The sequence below is a fragment of the Somniosus microcephalus genome, chromosome 30 (genome assembly GCF_052327205.1).
Source record: "Somniosus microcephalus isolate GS21.2 chromosome 30, FLI_Smic_1.0, whole genome shotgun sequence".
Classification (NCBI taxonomy): Eukaryota; Metazoa; Chordata; class Chondrichthyes; order Squaliformes; family Somniosidae; genus Somniosus; species Somniosus microcephalus.
Genome location: NC_141016.1, coordinates 29346942 through 29365605, shown reverse-complemented (window position 1 = coordinate 29365605; position 18664 = coordinate 29346942). Strand labels below are relative to the sequence as shown.

Genomic DNA, 18664 nt, shown 5'->3' with positions numbered 1-18664 from the left:
CGATTAGCTCCCTCTATTTGTAATATTTGCATATCGAATTGTGATTGGCCTGCAGGCATCTGTAAGACTGCTATAGTTTTTTTAAGATCCAGGTTAGGGGTCCTGAGGGAAGTCATTTTGTTTTCTGCTGATGTTGTGATGATGCAGTAAGTAAATCAGACTTTATACCAAATAAACCAGTTACTTGTTGAACTCTGTTGTCCTTCAATTTAAAATATACAAAATAATACACTATTGGTGATGTAGCGTCGTGTGTGTACAGGTCATGCTTCCATCACATGGAGCATCAGCAAAAATGTACTCACCCTGTTGCAATCGTGCTGATCAACCGCAGTTCGACACAGAGATGAATGCCCTTTATTTCTCTGCATAGAACAATGCCACGTTTACCGTCGGATGTGTGGAAGCATTTTACCCCAGGCATTAACGATGGAAAGACTGTGTACATGTGCAAACACTGTAGAAAGCCATATGTAAAGAATGCCACAAAGATGCAGCAGCATTTATCCAAATGCAACAACTTCACTCATATTACGTCTATTGGGTGCGCAGCTCATGGGCTTAACCTGCTCCTCAAGGACATCATGGGTTTGAGAACCATGGAAGCACTGTACAAGAGAGCCAAGCAAGTTGTTAAGTATGTCAGGGGAAAACAGGTAGTTGCAGCAACCTACAACTCCAAGCAAATGACAAAGAACAAGAACACCACACTGAAGCTGCCCAACAACACTAGATGGGGTGGTGTTGTCATAATGTACAACAGCCTTCTGGAGGGTAAGGAGTCGCTGCAAGAAATGGCAATATCCCAGTCTGGGGATATGGAAACCACCGTCAAGAAAATACTGCTGGATGATGTGTTTTGGGAGAGAGTGGTTAGCAGCCTTAAACTACTCTCACCAGTAAGTAGCATCTGCAATTGCTCAGATTGAAGGAGATGACGCTGTCTTGTCAGATGTTCTCAGGCTTTTTACTGATTTAAAAGAACAAATCAGCATTGCCCTACCCACATCCCTGCTGCTCAAAGCAGAGAAGGCAATTGTTCAATTCATACAGATGCGTCAAGAATTTTGTGTCAAGCCGATTCATGCTGCAGCATACATGCTGGACCCAAAGCATGTTGGGAGACCAATACTTTCTGGAGAACAGATCAACAGCACTTAGTGTGATTTCTACCCTCTCACACCATCTCAATCTGGATGTGGGCCAAGTTCTGGGAAGTCTGGCAAAGTTCTTTACCAAGCAAGGTCTTTGGAATGGGGATGGGATATGGGAATCATGCAAGCATATCAGTGCACATACCTGGTGGAAGGGACTTTGTGCATCTGAGGCCCTGTCACCTATTGCATCGGTGATACTCCAAATCCCACCTTCATCAGCGGCCTCTGAACGAAACTGGTCACTTTTTGGGAATACGCATACAAAGGTGCGCAACAGGCTGACTAACAAGAGAGTGGAGAAACTGGTGGCTATCCGGGCGAACCTACAACTTATTGAGCCAGATACAGAAGTGTCCACCACACAGCTAGACACTGACACAGAGGAGGAAATGGACACGTCAGAGCCAGAGTCAGAGAATCAGGAGGAGCAATGAGGAGTAGAAGACTCAAAGGGACAAAATAAGGACAAATTACAGGCTAAATAAGCTGACGCTCTTTTTATTTTATTTTAGATGGGTCTTTTTTGTGGGGGTTCAATAAAGTTCAAAATTATAACCTAAATAAAGTTTTGAAAGCCTGTTTTTATTTGTATGGAACAGTATGTCTATTTTGACGACAAAGATAATATAAGGGTCAGAGACAAAAACCATCAGTGTGCAAAAAAACTCAAAATTCCCAAAATTCCTGAAAATTCCCATGGAAAGTTTCCTCTTTTAAAAATTGCCAGAATTTTGCAACCCTATTTCAGAGGCTTGATAGAAATGCCCACTCCTCACACTCTCTTGGGAGAATAAGGAGGATAAGGGAACTACCTTCAGGAGAGATTAAGGTACACTAAAGAGGGAGCCTCACTATCAGAATTCATTTTCAAACAATGACAAAGGATCATGATTGGAGAGTTGGAGGGGAAGTTGGGTGAAATTTGGAATAAATGACCAGGGTAGGACTTTAAAGCAGGTTATAGGAATGGGCTCAAACATACATGGTAATTGTCTGCCTTTCAGGTTGACTCTCAGCTTCTTCACCCCTCATTCATGCTGTTTGAGGCAGGAAAACAGCTGATTTGGAGCTTCTTGAAGTCAGGACATAATCCACTCAGCTCACCCCTTCTCGGCACGCGTGATATTTCGGCACATGTGCTGAAGAGGTGAGCCACAGTGGTTTATGGGAGGACTTTAAAGAGCCTGAAATCAGCTGTTTTCCAGCCTCCAGCACTAAGCCAACCATTGGCATAAATACTTACGTCAGTAATCTGCAAGACCCTTGTTAGTGCAGGAAAATTGAAATTTAACACTTGAGCAGTGGTTCAAAAATTACAATTGATAAAACATCCTCAACGATGACATGAATCTTGTCATTCATGTGGAAATGACTTATGAAATAATACTGGGCGGCCTGCTGGTGGCGCTGTCCAGGGAGAGTATAAATACTCGGGCATGGGCCCAGCTTGCGCAGGACATTCTTTAACAGGAACTAGTGAAGGACACAACTAGACCTCCATGTTGTAAAACAGTTGATTAAAGCCTTGTTTAACGCTTAGACCAAGTGCCTAGTAGTTTTCTTACATCAAATGGTGTGAAAAAAATCAATATTCATATTAGTCTGATGAAAGGTCATCGACCTGAAACGTTAACTTTGTTTCTCTCTCCACAGATGCTGCCTGACCTGCTGAGTATTTCCAGCATTTTCTGTTTTATTTCGGATTTCTAGCATCCGCAGTATTTTGCTTTGGTGTTCATATTGTAGGCTCACTGTAATTATAGGATCTGTAGCTGCAATTGTGTGTTACCCTGGAACATCACCACCTCCGAGTTCCCAACCGTGTCACACACCATCCTGAACCAAAAATAGTTTGCTGTTGCTCCATTATCGCTGGGTCAATATGCTGGAATTTCCGACCTAACACTATCACCACAAGGACCGTAGCGGTTCAAGGAGAAAGCCCACCACTGCCTTCTCAGGGAAGGGATGGGCAACAAACATGACCTTGTCAGCAGCGCCCACATTCTGAGAATTCCAAAATATGTTGTTTTAGATTGTTTATCTGATTCTAATTTAGAAAGAAGCTCGGAGCTGTGTTTGACTTTTGCATTTGATCTTTATTCAATATGACAAAAGCTTGTACTCGTGGTGAGCAGCCCAGCTTGGCATCTCTCCATGATGGACGTCGCATGACTCCCCAGCCAGACGTTGGGGTTCTTGCTCAGCGATACAGCCAGTGGTTTGGGATTACGTGCCAAGGCTCTTGCCACAGCCAACATGCTTAAGCTTAGGAACTGTCTACCCTCTCAAGTGGACGTAAAAGATCCCAGGGCAATATTCAAAGAAGAGCAGGTGAGTTTTCCTGGTGTCCTGGCCAATACTTATCTCTCAACCAGCATTACAGAAAAACAGATTATCTGGTCATTATCACACTGCTGTTTGAGGGAGCTTGCTGTGCATAAATTGGCTGCCATGTTTCCTACATTACAACAGTGACTACACTTCAAAACTACTTAATTGGCTGTAAAGCACTTTAGGACACCCTGAAGTCGTGTAAGGCGCCATAGAAATGCAAGTCTTTCTTTTCTTTTTCGAAGTGCCTGCCTTTGAGTGGTTGGTGTTAAAATTGGACGTTTCTGTTGTGTATGTACCTTTAAGAGAATAACTGGTCTCAGACTGCAGTACCGGCAGTGACCACCCCTGTATAAAAGGCGCTAGTGAGCCTCTGTACTTTCAGTGCCCGATTGACTACTTTCAGTAAAGACTTGTTTTGTTCAACTCCTGCTGTCCGTGTCTCAATCATTCACGGACATAATACTGGCGACGAGCAGATACGAACTTACCTACAGTCTGCATCACCTCCTGGGATCCATTCCTGCAGCGAAGTGAGCAGAGGTCGAGGCCAGATGGAAGAAAGAAGCAGTAGAAACGGGCGTCGACCGTGGGCATCCGCCCCTGTGTTAGCGGAGTTGAAGATTGCTGGAGAAGCTGTCGAAAGCGGGGCCTGGTTCCTGTCGACGGTGCTTCAGCTAATCGGGCTGGTGGCAGGTAGTACCCTGATCCTTCCTGGGCTGCGGCGGTCTAGAACTCGAGCGGGTGGCTTGCAACGGGGCCGAGCAGCGTTGTCGGGAAGAGGAGAGAGAGAGAGGGTGGAGCACACAGGGCGCGGCCGGTGCTACGAAGCCGGACAGTGTACAGACCCGAGAAGAGGGAGGCAAGAGTCCCACAGGGTTGTTCCACGATGGGAAAATAATAAAAAAAAGAAATATTAAACGCGCAGGAAACTGCGAGGAGCTGCAGGTTGCAACGGAAAGCGCGGGTGGCGCCATCTTAATCAGCGGGGAAGAAGGAAAAGCGCGGGAGGCGCCATTTTGTTAAATCGGGGAAGAAGGCAAAGCGCGGGAGGCGCCATTTTAGATTTTCAAGATGCTGAAGACTGGCTGTATCACTGCCTTTGATAATACAATAGAGGACTGGACCACGTATGTGGAAAGTGTCGAGGTATATTGCGAGGCAAACGAAATAGCCGATGAGAAAAAGGCATCGGTATTGCTAAACTTAATGGGCGCTAGAACGTACGGCCTATTGCGGGACCTGATTACTCCAGCCAAACCGAAGGCGAAGACTTTTAACGAAATTGTTGCTGTCCTACAGGAACACCTAAACCCTGCACCGCTGTTGATAGCAGAAAGATTTAAATTCCACAGGAGAACTCAGCATAAAGATGAGAGCAATGCTGAGTACCTTACGGAACTACGCAAGCTATCAAAGCACTGCCAGTTCGGAGCAGGACTGGCAGATACCCTACGGGACAAATTTGTCTGTGGACTCCTGAGTGAAGGAACACAGAAGAAGTTACTCTCAGAGAAAGAGCTGACGCTAGATAAGGCTTTCAGCGTGGCAGTATCGTACAAAGCAGCAGCCAGGGGAGCTGCGGAAATTCAACAAAAGCCACAGGAATACGGCACCCACGAAATGACACGGGGATTTGCAAAATGTTATCGCTGCGGCAGAACTAACCATGACCAGAAGGACTGCTGGTCCAAGGACAAAATATGCAGGCAATGCGGAAAGATGGGACACATTGCACGAGTTTGCAGGTCTGGGAAGAAGACCAGCGACAACAAAAAGGCTACTAAGGAACCGTACAAGAAAGTACAAAAGATGACGGACAGTAGTTCCGAAGACCAGATGAGCGATAGTGAATCCGGGAACAGGAGACTAAGCTGTCTCAAACTTCACAATGTAATCGCAAAAGAGGATCACCGAACCATTTGGGTCACCCTCATGATAGCAGGGTCCCAAGTTAAAATGGAATTGGATACAGGATCAGCGCTAACCGTCATGAATCGACGAGACTACGAGCGGCTATTCTCACACATACCCTTGAGAGAGACATCCATCGTCTTGACGACGTATACGGGGCAAAAAGTATACCCCAGAGGAAAAATAAGGGTGCCTGTCGAATACAACGGCAAGAAAATACGGAAATTGTATCTCTACATACTGCAAAATGGTGGACCACCGTTATTGGGACGTGAATGGATCAGGAAGATAAGCTTAGATTGGCACTCCATTCATGCAATGACGGTGGACGGTAAAAAAGAAGACGTCACTCCTGGACGATTGTCAACAATCTTAGCTAACGCCAAAGAGGTATTTCAACAAGAACTGGGCACTCTTAAAGGCGTAACCGCCTCGATAAAAATAGAAGAGAATGCAATTCCCAAGTTTTTCAAAGCAAGACCGGTACCATATGCAATTCGCCCAGCCGTCGAGGCAGAGCTGGAGAAGGCAGGCGTGTTGTCTAAGGTCGACTGGAGCGAGTGGGCGACACCCATCATTCCTGTCATGAAGAAAACGTTAAGCAATAAGTCTGAGGAGCCAAGGAAGGTTCGCATCTGTGGGGATTTCAAGGTGACGGTGAACCCGGTCCTTCACACAGTACAATATCCTCTTCCAAGGATAGAAGACATCTTTGCCTCACTGTCTGGAGGGAAGCGTTTTACAAAAATTGACCTAGCACAAGCATATTTGCAGATGGAGGTTGAAGAATCCTCTAGGAAGTATCTCACGATAAACACTCACAAAGGTCTTTACCAGTATAATCGACTGGTATTCGGAGTAGCATCAGCTCCAGCGATATGGCAAAGAGCGATGGAACAAGTCCTGCAAGGGATTCCGGGGACTCAGTGTTACTTGGACGACATCCTAGTGACAGGTGAAGATGACAGTGAACACCTTAACAACCTAGAACAGGTGCTCACTAGACTACGGGAACATGGGCTACGAGCCAACCGCCCCAAGTGCGAGTTTTTTAAGAAACAGATATCGTATTGTGGCCACGTGATTGATGAAGAGGGGTTACATAAGTCCCCTGACAAAATTGAAGCGGTTGTTAAGGCCCCAGCACCTGAAAATGTGTCGCAACTGAGGTCATTCCTTGGATTGGTGAATTACTACCATAAGTTTTTGCCGAATTTGTCGACAATTCTGCACCCACTGAACGCCCTACTACAAACTGGAGTAGCATGGAAATGGAGCAATGACTGTAAGCGGGCCTTTCAGAAGAGTAAGGACTTAATCACTTCAAGAGAAGTATTGGCTCACTACAACCCAGCACTGCCGATCAGACTGGCGTGTGATGCGTCTCCCTACGGCATTGGGGCGGTACTGTCACATAAATTCCTTGATGGTTTGGAGAGGCCGATTGCTTTTGCGTCACGCTCGTTAACTTCTGCCGAGCGTAACTACGCCCAGATTGACAGAGAGGCCCTCAGCCTAGTGTGGGGGGTGAAGAAGTTCAATCACTACCTGCACGGTCAAAAATTTACTCTACTAACCGATCATCAACCTCTTGTCTCCATTTTCAACCCTCAGAAGGGCGTACCGATAATGACAGTGCAATGGCTGCAGAGGTGGTCCCTTTTCCTAGGGGCACACCAATATGACATCGAGTACAAAGGAACTAAACAGCATGGAAATGCTGATGGATTGTCACACCTACCGTTGCCGACGGTGGAAGAAGAAGACCTTGCAGTGGATCCAATGGAGTTATTCCACTCGACCATAGTCGAATGTCTCCCTGTGACGAATGCAAACATAGAAAAGGAAACACGGAATGACCCGACACTATCACGAGTCTATGATTTAACGGTGAAGGGATGGCCAGCACATGGCGAACCACTGCTGCCAGCATTCTCGCCGAGAAGAGAACAGCTGTCAGTGTGCAGAGGAACCTTGATGTGTGGATCCAGAGTAGTAATTCCACCTAAGTTGACGGATAGAGTGCTCAATGAGCTTCATGAGGGTCATCTGGGTGGGGTAAAAATGAAGAACTTAGCCAGAGCGTTTGTGTGGTGGCCGGGAATCGATAGAGAAATCGAAGAGATGACCAAGAGCTGTGCAGGACACCAGAAGGTCCAAAACGCCCCACCACAAGCTCCTCTACATCCATGGGAGTGGCCTTCATCTCCATGGCAAAGGGTGCGCATTGATTTTGCTGGTCCCTTCATGGACTCGATGTTTTTAATTGCGGTGGATGCACATTCAAAGTGGCCAGAGGTAATAAAAATGTCCTCAACCACCACGGAAAAAACTATCACAGTTTTACGAACCATATTCGCCAGGAATGGGCTGTGATGTGCCTTCAATAACCACAAAACTAGAAGTTATAGACTTTAACAAGTTGGCTTTTAATCACTAAGATCAGAGCTAACATCTCAACACACTGACTGGCTCACAGGAATGAGTCATACAGATCCTGGGATCTTTAAGTAAGAGAGGTCAGGGGCGGAGCCAAGACCTGGAACCTTCCAGGTTAGTCAGGGAAGAGGAAGTGAAACTATACACCGTGTGGGGGAGGGTAATATACATGAGTGCTAAACGAATACAGGCAAGACAAACAGATTTCATTACAGGCTGCCTGAACAGATTTGCTCCGACAATGGACCACAGTTTGTGTCTGAAGAGTTCCGGAGGTTCTTAAAGAACAATGGTGTTAAGCATTACACATCCACCCCATATCACCCAGCCACTAATGGATTGGCCGAGAGGTTTGTTCAAACATTCAAGAAGGCTATCAAGGCAATGTGTAATGAAGATATACCCCTACAACACAAGGTGGACAACTTTTTGTTTGCCTACCGGAATGCGACACATGTGGTTACCAACCAAACTCCAGCCATGATGTTCTTCAATCGAAGACTACGATGCCGCTTGGATTTGGTTAAGCCAAACGTCCAAAGAGATGCGGAGAACAGGCAGTTTCAGAATATGAATGAAAGGCCGACCAGGAGTTTTAAGATAGGTCAACCAGTTTTGGCCCGGGACTACCGCACTGAGAAATGGCAGCCAGGAATGATTTGTACACAGCAAGGACCTCTAATGTATACCGTGGACGTTGGAGAGAGCATTGTAAGACGCCATGCTGACCAGATTCTAGAGTCACTGGAAAACGTCAACTCCACACCACGATCTGATACACCTGGCAATGAAATCGACGTACCAATTGCAGCTACCGCAGAATCGGTGATATTGGAAGCAGATGAACCAAACAACGACATTGATCCCGGCTCAACCTTGCCAGAAGAACCTGATACCCCAAAGAGGCGTTATCCAGACAGAATCAGGAAGCCTCCTCAAAGACTGAACTTATAATTGCTTAAACTTAACCAATGTATCTAGCAACCGTAATTGTGATTGTAATTAGTTATCATTTAGTTGTTAAATGAATGTTATGTACTGTTTATCTAAAAGGGGAGGAATTGTGTATGTACCTTTAAGAGAATAACTGGTCTCAGACTGCAGTACCGGCAGTGACCACCCCTGTATAAAAGGTGCTAGTGAGCCTCTGTAGTTTCAGTGCCCGATTGACTTCATTCAGTAAAGACTTGTTTTGTTCAACTCCTGCTGTCCGTGTCTCAATCATTCACGGACATAATAGTTTCCAAAAGCAAAGTAGAGGCAACCTCACTGTCTCCATCTTCCCCCACCCCTTGTGTCTCCACCTCCCTCCGGGCTCAAAGAGGAGGCCCTGTTTGATCCCTTCAATGGGGAGTCCTGGGCTGGCTGGAGCATGATAAAATGGAGGAACCCTCAAGCCTGAAAACAGTGAGGGACAAGGGGTTCTTCATCTTGGACATATTGTAAAAAGCCACTAAAAATAAAAGGGCTCCACTGCATGCTGAGGCTATGGGCCATGGAACATCCAGAAACAATGGGCGAGGTTGATGATGGCAGGAAAACTTCACACCAGCAACATTGATAGTGGATCTGAGTACAGCACCACCAGTGGCGAGAGGCCTGCAACTGCACGCCAAAGAATCTCATGATTTCTGGGGTTACAAGTTGCATTGCATGACAGTAATTAGATTAACACTGGAAATCCTATTACAGTGCTACTTATTGGCTTTACAGCAAAGTGCCACAGGGAAAGATCAACACATTTAAACTTGGAGACATTTTAAGATGAGAATCTCTAAAGGAATGTTTACATTGGATTTTTCAATGGAACTACGGTTGCCCACTCTGGTTGGGTATATTGCTGGAGGTTCCATCACCAGCTATTGTAACTTACTTTATGGTAGCGTGGTAAGTTGCAGCACCAGTACACGAAGAAGATGGTTGAGAGAGAGAGAGCAAGTGCGTGTTGCTTTAAACTGACGGATTACTTCAGCGGCTCACCAACAGACAAACAACCTTTCACACCAACATCAGAATGGACCCTGTAAAATAGCCAGATAGACCCTGAGATTTTAAATTTTATTAAAGAAATTCAATTACAAATAGAAAAAATCCCCACATCAAAGGACAAACAAAACCTCACCAGAAAAGAAAGACGGGCACTTATAGAACTAAAAAGCAACACAGACATTATTATTAAACCAGCAGATAAGGGTAGCAAGATAGTTACCATGGACAGACAACAATACCTGCTTGAAGCACACAGGCAACTAAATAATACAGACCATTATACTAAATTAATAAAACCCACCTATGAGGAAACACAAAAAGAGATTGCAAACATAATAACACAACTGAAGAAATCCAAACACATCAATCAGAAACAGGTTGAATAACTGAGAGGGGAACAACCGCAACGCAGAAAATTCGACATACTCCCTAAAATACACAAGCATCCAGACGCATGGACAATACCAGGAGAGAAACCACCAGGAAGACCCACTGTGTCAGACTGTGCTAGTGAATCCTATAGAGTAGCGGAATACATGGACTCATTCCTAATCCCCCGGCACAGAAACACCTTAGTTATATTAAAGATACATACTACTTCATAGAAATAGTCAAAATCACTGACAGTACCCCCAAATGGGATACTTTTTACAATGGACATTGAAAGCCTATACACAAATATAGAAACAGACAGAGGCATACTGGCCCTTGAGAACATCTTCAAAAAATTCCCCCAACCAGACGAAGCCGAGTCTCCAGGAATACATGAAACTAATGAGAGGCTGATAACAAGAGAAATCGGATTCAACATTCAGTATTTATTTTGAGAATTCCCTTTGATTTTTTTTCCTGGGTTGCTTAAAGCAGTGTCCAAGAGTATAATGGAACATGCGACCCATATTCCAGTTTTAATACATGATAGCTAATACAATTAGTGGAATATTGGGTATTGCTGCAGTTTCAGCCACGTTAAGCTCATGTATCAATGACTTGTTGAATGACACGAGTACGGTAGCACAGTGGTTATGTTACTGGACTAATAATCCAGAGACCTGGACTAAGGATCCATGAGTTCAAATCCCACCAAATTCAGTTAATTAAATAAATTTGGAATGAAAAGCCAGTATCAGTCCTTTCAGAAAGAAATCTGTCGTCCTTACCTGGTCTGGACTAAATGAGACTCCAGACCCACAGCAATGTGGTTGACTATTAACTGCTCTCTGAAATGGCCCAGCAAGCCACTCAGTTGTACCAAACCACTACAAAGAAGTATACTAAGATCCCACCTGGCATCGACCTAGACAGAGAGACACGACAAAGGCACACCCTGCAAAGCTGTCCACACTAACAGCTGGGGACATGTGCCAAAATTGGGAGAGCTGTCCCACAATAGCCTGACATAGTCATACTCACAGCCAATGTCCCGGACTCCTCCATCACCATCCCTGGGTGTGCCCTGTCCCACCGGCAGGACAGACCCATCAGAGGCAATGGCAGAGTGGTATATAGTCGGGAGACAGTGGCCCTGGGAGTCCTCAACATTGACTCTAGGCCCCATGAAGTCTCATGGCATCAGGTCAATCATGGGCAAGGAAACCTCCTGCTGATTACCACCTACCGCCATCCCTCAGCTGATGAATCAGTTCTCCTCCATGTTGAACACCACTTGGAAGAAGCACTGAGAGTAGCAAGGGCACAGAATGAACTCTGGGTGGGGGACTTCAATGTCCATCACCAAGAGTGGCTCAGTAGCATCACTACTGACCGAGTTGGCCGAGTCCTGAAGGAAATAACTGCCAGTCTGGGCCTGCGACAGGTGGTGAGAGAACCAACACAAGGGAAAAACCTCACCAATCTACCTGACGTAGATGCATCTGTCCATGGTAGGAGTAACCATCGCACAGTCCTTGTGGCGACGAAGTCCCGTCTTCACACTGAGGACAATCTCTATCGTGTTGCGTGGCACGACCACCGTACAAAATGAGATAGATTCAGAACAGATCTAGTAGCTCAAAACTGGGCATCCATGAGGTACTGTGGGCCATCAGCAGCAGCAGAATTGTATTTCACCACAATCTGTAACCTCATGGCCTGGCATATCCCTCACTCTACCATTATCATTAAGCCAGGGGACCAACCCTGGTTTAATAAGGAGTGTAGAAGAGCATGCCAGGAGCAGCTCCAGGCGTACCTAAAAATGAAGTGCCAACCTGGTGAAGCTACAACCCAGGACTACATTCATGCTAAACAGCAGAAACAGCATGCTAGAGAGAGAGTTAGGCGATCCCACAACCAACGGATCAGGTCAAAGCTCTGCAGTCCTGCCACATCCAGTCGTAAATAGTGGTGGACAATTAAAAGCCATGATCTTATTGAATGGCGGAGCAGGCTCGAGGGGCCGTGTGGCGGAGCAGGCTCGAGGGGCCGTGTGGCGGAGCAGGCTGGAGGGGCCGTGTGGCGGAGCAGGCTGGAGGGGCCGTGTGGCGGAGCAGGCTGGAGGGGCTGAAGACCTGAGCTCCAGAACTAGCCACGCCTCTAGCCAAGCTGTTCCAGTACAGCTACAACACTGGCATCTGCCCGACAATGTGAAAAACTGCCCAGGTATGTCCTATCCACAAAAAGTAGGACAAATCCAATCCGACCAATTACCACTCCATCAGTCTACTCTCAATCATCAGGAAAGTGATGGAAGGTGTCGTTGACAGTGCCACTTACTCACCAATAACCTGCTCACCGATGTTCAGTTTAATTTCTGCCAGGATCACTCGGCTCCAGACCTCATTACAGCCTTAGTCCAAATATGGATAAAAGAGCTTAATTCCAATGGTGAGGTGAGAGTGACTGCCCTTGACATCAAGGCAGCATTTGAGCAAGTGTGGCATCAAGTAGCCCCAGTAAAATTAAAGTCAGTGGGAATCGGGGAAAACTCTCCACTGGCTGGAGTCATACCTAGCACAAAGGAAGATGGTTGCAGTTGTTGGAGACCAATCATCTCTGCCCCAGGACATCGCTGCAGGAGTTCCAGGCCCAACCATCTTCAGCTGCTTCATCAATGATCTTCCCTCCATCATAGGGTCAGAAGTGGGGATGTTCACTGATGATTGCACAGTGTTCAGTTTCATTCGCAACTCCTCAGATAATGAAGCAGTCCGCGCCCACACTCAGCATGACCTGGACGACATTCAGGTTTGGGCTGATAAGTGGCAAGTAACATTTGCGCCACACAAGTGCCAGGCAATGACTATCTCCAACAAGAGAGAGTCTAAGCACTGCCCCTTGAAATTCAATGGCATTACCATTGCCGAATCCCCCACCATCAACATCCTGGGTGTAAGTATTGACCAGAAACTTAACTGGATCAGCCACATAAATACTGTGGCTACAAGAGGTCAGAGGCTGGGTATTCTGCGGCGAGTGTCTCACCTCCTGACTCCCCAAAGCCTTTCCACCATCTACAATGTACAAGTCAGGAGTGTGATGGAATACTCTCCACTTGCCTGGATGAGTGCAGCTCCAACAACACTCAAGAAGCTCGACACCATCCAGGACAAAACAGCCCGCTTGATCAGCAACCCATCCACCACCTTAACATTCACACCATCCACCACCAGTGCACCATGGCTGCAGTGTGCACCATCTACAAGATGCAGCAACACGCCAAGGCCTCTTTGACAGTACCTCCCAAACCCACGACCACTAAGAAGGACAAGTGCAGCGGGCGCATTGGAACACCACCACCTCCAAGTTCCCCTCCAAGTCATGCACCATCCTGACTTGGAAGTATATCACCGATCCTTCATCGTCGCTGGGTCAAAATCCTGGAACTCCCTAACAGCACTGTGGGAGCACCTTCACCACACGGACTGCAGCGGTTCAAGGCGGCGGCTCACCACCACCTTCTCAAGGGCAATTCGGGATGCCGTCCCATGAATATTATTGGTGCACCCTGAGGGTCTGCGGACTTCATTGCAAAAAATCGCTGCTCTGCATTCATCTTCAGGCTTTTCACAATAGTTTGTAGCATTGACACAGAGAGCCATTTTCAGAGCTCTAAGATTGCCCCTGTGATAGTGCAGCCGGGCACTCAGTGAGCATTGGCCACTCTGAAGGCGGAAGCAGCGATTGTTGCAAAGCGCGGGGCGGAGGGACGCGGCTGCCATGGCGACGGTAGTGACGCAACCGCGCTGTGCGCGCGCGGTCAGGGTGGCGTGCGCGTGCCCGTGCGCGGGGACGGTTGGTGGCGGCGCTGGAAGCGGGTGAGAGGGAGAGGGAGAGGGCGAGGGGGCATGGGGACCACCAGCAGCAGCGCTCCCTCAGCGCTCAGACAGGAGGCCCTGCTTGGCTCCAGTCCGCGTCACCGCTCCTCCCCAGTAAAGGACTCCGAACTTGGATGTCATGGATTGCAACCTGTCTCCATAGTGACACTAACAGAGGCCCTCTCCTGGGGCTGGGGACTGGGGACTAGGAGTGCTGGGGGTGCTGGGGAGCCTGGGTGGGCTGGGGACTGGGTCAGTTGTTGCCTGGGGACTGGGTCAGTTGTTGCCTGGGGATCTGGGTGGGCTAGAGACCTGGGCGGGACTTCGGGATCTGGGTGGGCTAGAGACCTGGGCGGGACTTCGGGATCTGGGTGGGCTGGAGACTAGGCGGACTGGGGGATCTGGGTGGGCTGGGGACTGGGAGTGGGGGCTTGAGACTGGGGGATCTGGGTGGGCTGGAGACTGGGCGGACTGGGGGCGGGGGCTTGAGACTGGGGGATCTGGGTGGGCTGGGGACTGGGTTGGTTGGAGACTGGGGGATCTGGGTTGGTTGGAGATTGGGGGATCTGGGTGGGCTGGAGACTGGGGGGTGCTGGAGACTGGGGGTGGGGGGAGTGTGGGGTGGAGATTAGGGGAGTGGCGGGGACTGGAGATTATGTGCTGGTGTCAAGCTATGTCCTGTAAAGCATACACAGCAAGAGTAAGACAAGATGCAGCTCAGTTCAGTGCCTCCAGTTCTGGCCTGATGAGGATCCAACTGGGGAACAGGCTATTTTAGATCTCGTACTTTGTAATGAGACAAGGTTAATTAGTAATCTTATAGTGAAGGATCCTCTGGGGAGCGGTGATCATAATATGATAGAATTTCATATTTGAGAGTGATGTGGTAAAACCGAACCTAGGGTCTTAAATTTAAGCAAAGCCAGTTATGTAGCTGTGTGGTGAGTTGGCTAAGGTAGATTGGGAAATTAGATTAAAAGATATGTTGGCAGATAAGGAATGGCAAACAGATTGTAAGAGCTTCTACAAGTATGTAAAAAGGAAGAGATTAATTAAAGTAAATGTGGGTCCCTTAGAGACAGAGACAGGAGAAATTATAATGGGGAATAAGGAAATGATAGAGAGGTCAAACAAATGTTTTGATTCTGTCTTCACAAGAGAATACGCAAAAAGCATACTGGAAATAGTGGGGAACCAAGGGGCTAATGAGAGTGAGGAACTTCAAGTAATTAATATTAGTAAAGAAAAAGTACTGGAGAAATTAATGGGACTAAAAGCCAACAAATCCCTGGACATGATGGCTTACATCCTAGGGTTTTAAAAAAGGTAGCTTCAGGGATAGTGGATGCATTGGGTTTGATCTTCCAGAATTCTCTAGATTCTATAATGGTCCCCATGGATTGGAAAGTAGCAAATGTAACCCAGCTGTTCAAGAAAGGAGGGAAGAGAGAAAGCAGGGAACTACAAGCCAGTTAACGACATCAGTAGTAAGGAAAATGCTAGAATCTATTATTGGGGACGTGGTAACAGGGCACTTAAAAAATTATAATATGATTTGGCAGAGTCAACATGATTTATGAAAGGGAAATCATGTTTGACAAATCTATTAAGACTTTTGGAGGGTGTAACTGACGGGGTAGATAAGTGGGAACCAGTGGATGTAGTGTATTTGGAATTTCAGAAGGCATTCGATAAGGTGCCACACAAGAGGTTATTGCACAAAATTAGGGCTCATAGATTTGGGTTAGTATATTAGCATGGATTGAGGATTGGTTAACAGACAGAAAACAGAGAGTAGGAATAAACGGGTCATTTTCAGGTTGGCTGGTTGTAACTAGTTGGGTACCGCAAGGATCAGTGCTTGGGCCTCAGCTATTTACAATATATATTAATGACTTAGATGAGGGGACCGAGTGTAATATATCCAGGTTTGCTGACGATACAAAGCTAAGTGGGAAAGTAAGCTGTGAGGAGGACGCAAAGTGGCTGCAAAGGGATCTAGACCGGTTAAGTGATTGGGCAAGAAGGTGGCAGATGGAGTACAATCTGGGGAAATGTGAAATTATTCACTTTGGTAGGAAGAACAGAAAAGCAGAATATTTATTCTTAAAAGGTGAGAGACTAGTAAATGTTGGGATTCAGAGGGATTTGGATGTTCTTTGGAATTCTCTACCCCAGAGGGCTATGGATGCTCAGTCAATGAGTATATTCACAACTGCGATTGACCATTTTTGAGCACTAGGGGAATCAAGGGATATGGGGATAGGGCGGGAAAGTGGAGTTGCCGTTGAAGATTAGCCATGATCTTACTGAATGGCGGAGCAGGCTCGAGGGGCCGTATGGCCGACTCCTGTCCTTATTTCTTATGTTCTCAGAGTCTGCACCCAAATCGTTAACCTGCTGGATATTTCCAGCACTTTCCTTATTTCAGACTTTTGTTTTATGTAAACACTGAGCTGTACCTTTTCTTTTTTCTTTCCATTTTCTTCCCTCCTCTGCTGAAGGTGCTGACGGTTGCTGGGATATTGTTTCATGAGCACAACACAAGTGCCTATTCATGTGTGACCCTAGACAGTGGAAATGTTTGTCCACAGAGGACATCACAGCCACTGCTGATTCGATCCTCGCCCAAGGTCCACATGCTCACACGTTCCAGCAAGCATTGCTGGGTAGTGGGGCATTTGACTTTTTTTTCCTCCTCCCTAATTCAGTGGTGTTGACGCCTGTGTAGCGCCCAAGCCCTGCTTCAGCTCAGGTCAGCTCCCTCAGTACAGATTGAACCTGGGACCTTCCTGATCAGTGTGTATCCAAAATGAGTGTTTGCAAAGCTGCTGAAATACATTCCCTACATGCTGAATATATTCAACAGGCTGGGCAGAGCCTCGCCGTGTTGAAAGGAAGTAGAATTCATGTTAAAAAAAAATTGAAAAAGAAGTAGGTCCACATAAAGGAAGACTTGCATTTCTATAGCAACCTCAGGACATCCCAAAGCGCTTTACAGCCTATGAAGTACTTTTGACATGTAGTCACTATTTTAATGTAGTAACATAACTGTTGTAACATATTTAGGCTAACAGCAACGTAGCATGTTAATTCTGGTAATATAATGTCAGATTCTGTAAAATCTCACAAGAGCCATCATCAGAAATATTCAGAGTTCTGTATTGTGTGCAGTTTTGGTCACCTTATCTGAGGAAGGATGTTCTTGCCATGGAGGGAGTGCAGTGAAGATTCACCAGACTGATACCTGGGATGGCAGGAATGACGTATGAGGAGAGATTGGGTCGATTGGGCTTATACTCGCTGGAGTTTAGAAGAATGAGAGGGGATCTCATTGAAACTTATAAAATTCTAACAGGACTAGACAGACTAGATGCAGGAAGGATGTTCCCGATGGCGGGGGAGTCCAGAACCAGGGGTCACAGTCTAAGGATAAGGGGTAAGCCATTTAGGACTGAGATGAGGAGGAATTTCTTCACCCAGAGAGTGGTGAACCTGTGGAATTCTCTACCACAGAAGGCAGTTGAGGCCAATTCATTAAATATATTCAAGAAGGAGTTGGATATATTTCTTAAGGCTCAAGGGATATGGGGAGAAGGCAGGAACAGGGTACTGAATTTGGATGATCAGCCATGATCGCATTGAATGGCGGAGCAGGCTCGAGGGGCCGAATGGCCTACTCCTGCTCCTATCTTCTATGTTTCTATGTTTCTCATTCCCAAAAAGTTAACTTGTTTCTCCTTTGAGATGCTGATGGGCCTGATGAGTATTTCCAGCATTTACTGCCTTTATTCCGAGGACACTATTGCTGCTATGAAGTTCTATGTGTAGGTGGCATAAATAACTGAGAGCACTCGGGTCTGTTACAATTTTGAAATATGGGTGCACAATCCTCTGTATAGGTTTGATTACAAACTTGCACTCCATCAGTATGTAATAATCTGAGCCCTGTCGTTGAGTGAGGTACATGTATAGAGACATCTTCTAGTGTACAGTGCAAAGGAACAGTGAAGTTTCAATTCAGCTATTTCAGTGTATGTGCCTGTGAAGCTTTCTGTGCATGTGTGTATCACTGACCCCAGTGACGAGGAATGGATACACTCCAAGAGGATCCCCGTGGCTTAATATCGCTTTGTTGTGTTCACTTTCCTGTTTGGTTGATGGAACAGCTCCTCCCCCCAACCCGTGAATGGGATTCTTTTAAAATAAATTGAGACGGGAAATTTAAAAAATGGGAGAGAGGAAAAAAAGTAGTTAAATTGGAGAATCGAGGGACCTTTCGTAATTCCTAAAGATATTTTGGGGTCCACTGATTTTGCTGCAGACAGTAAGCAGCCGCCTCAGTACTGTACAGGGGTCTCGGCATTTCACCACTGACTTGGATGAAGGACTAAAGAGTTATATATCCAAGTTTGCAGATTATACTGTTAGGAGGCACAGTAAATTGTGTAGATGAAGCAGGGAGTTACAAAGGGATATAGAAAGACTAAGTGAGTGGGCAAAACTATGACAGATGGAATTCAATGTGGGGAAGTGCAAGGTCACCCACTTTGGATGCAAGAAAGTCAAATCAAA

The 18664-nt window shown here is 46.4% G+C and overlaps 1 protein-coding gene across 4 annotated transcripts in view; it reads left to right on the top strand.

The window, feature by feature from the left end:
• Positions 1 to 14011: 14011 nt before the first annotated feature.
• enkd1 (enkurin domain containing 1) overlaps positions 14012 to 18664 on the top strand; it is a 48933-nt gene continuing 44280 nt past the window's right edge. For 2 of the 4 annotated variants that reach the window (XM_085971300.1, XM_085971301.1), the window contains exon 1: positions 14743 to 16202. The gene's annotated coding sequence lies outside the window, so the exon portion shown is untranslated. Of the gene's footprint in view, positions 14090 to 14742; positions 16203 to 18664 lie in introns of those variants that run through there. The other 2 variants (XM_085971299.1, XM_085971298.1) reach the window with 2 other exon arrangements.